The following is a 1,755-nucleotide window of genomic DNA, read 5'->3' on the forward strand; positions in this document are numbered from 1 at the left end:
TCAGGGTAACCAGGATTCCCATTAACAACACTTCTGACTCCGAATGCAGTCTGCAAATCAAAGGAACCCTCAGATGGCCATCCAACTCCGAAGGCTGGCCAGTCCACTTGGCAGAGCCTCTGGAGATCAAACGGAGTGACTGATGACCCATAATCTCGGTCCCGTCACCTGAAATTCTTAAAATTGTCCACAAGGCACCACAAGGGAGTGGGCTTAGAAGAAGCCTGTCCCATGGCGGCGGGGATGGACGTGAATGAAAATAAAAGTCTTAGACAAACTCACCGGTGAGACAGGAACAGAAGGCTCGTGTCCAATTTTCAGGAATATTTGTCCACTGGTCTCTCCGATCTAGGGCCGCCCGGCGTCCGGGGCTGAGGAACGTCTCTCAGCGGCCGCCCCCTGGACGCGGTCGTGCCCCACCCGGAGGGACTGGGGTCGTGGGTCTCAGAGAAAACTCCCCTTCTCTCTCTGGGAAAAATTTCGCTGGGGCCTCCAAATGTTCTGGCGCGAACGATTCTGAGACTCACGGAGCCAATTGAGATTAATTATAAGCCTTTATTAGCCGGCCGGCGACTGACTCTCTACCACGCAGGGCTAGAGGAGATCAGCCCCGAGCTTTCAGAGGAGGTAACTGATAAAGCTTAAGGCCATATCCTGGTGGTCTCCTGAACAAGCAAGCAGATTACAGAAGTGGAAGTTGGCTGTTAGCATATCTTTGCCCTTAATTAACAAGTAAATGGATTACAGAAGCAGACATTGGCCATCTTCATATCTTATACAATACACTTCCTAAACCACACACAAGCAAGTAGGACAACTTCTGATATCTAAAGATATTTCTTCTCTGTAGCTGACTTAGCTAGTTTGCTCGCTTGAAAATTTTCCATCCTTAACATAGCTAAGAGCAGTGGTTTTAAACAGTACAGAGAAAAAACAAACAAACAAACAATCAAAAGCAAAGCAGGCAGAGTCGTGTCCATCAGACTGCTCTAAGCAGAGAAGAGAAAACCAGGGCACAGAGGACAACTGAAGGCATCAGAACAGATTGAGCAGCCAGAAGCAACAGGTTACAGCGAAAACCTAGAGAGAGACCAGTAAGCCCTAGAGGACAGACACAGAGGAATTAGGAAGAATCCATGGCATTATTTCTGGGTGAAGAGGGAAACATCTGTGGTGCCACCAATTGAGGCAGAAATATGACAATAATAGAGACTCCCCAGTTTTGCCACTAATGGGAATATGGAAGGGGACAGGGAAGAGGTGTGGGACAGTCTCCGTCCCTTCTGGCAACACCCCATGTCATAGTTCAGTTGCTGCCAGAGCTACACTTGACTGTAGACACCAATGCTACAAGGGACTGAAGGTTCCTGGACACAGACTAGTTTTAACAAACCTCTGGTTTGAGACCTTGATTTCAGCCACACTCCTCTGGGCACCTTCTAGAATTCTGTCAGATTAAAAAAATTTTATTCTAAATCTTTGAAGATAGCCAGAAACACCGCACACATCACTCAAGCCAGCCTTTTGATGAAATGGATCTCTTGAGCTGAAAATCCTATAGCTTCACTTCAACTGGTTTATTTTTCTCATCTGAACTACTAAACGAAGGCCCTCCAGGACTTCGTCAATGGAGTAGACATCAGTGGTCTAATCTCTGAATCCAAGGGATTCAACTCAAATTTGCTTAGCCTGAGGTTAAAAAAGTTGAATGGTATCTGTAATATAGGGGAATATTTGTGCCTACTTCATAGAGTT

The sequence above is a fragment of the Pteropus vampyrus genome, unplaced genomic scaffold (assembly GCF_000151845.1).
Source record: "Pteropus vampyrus isolate Shadow unplaced genomic scaffold, Pvam_2.0 Scaffold33, whole genome shotgun sequence".
NCBI classification, from domain to species: Eukaryota; Metazoa; Chordata; class Mammalia; order Chiroptera; family Pteropodidae; genus Pteropus; species Pteropus vampyrus.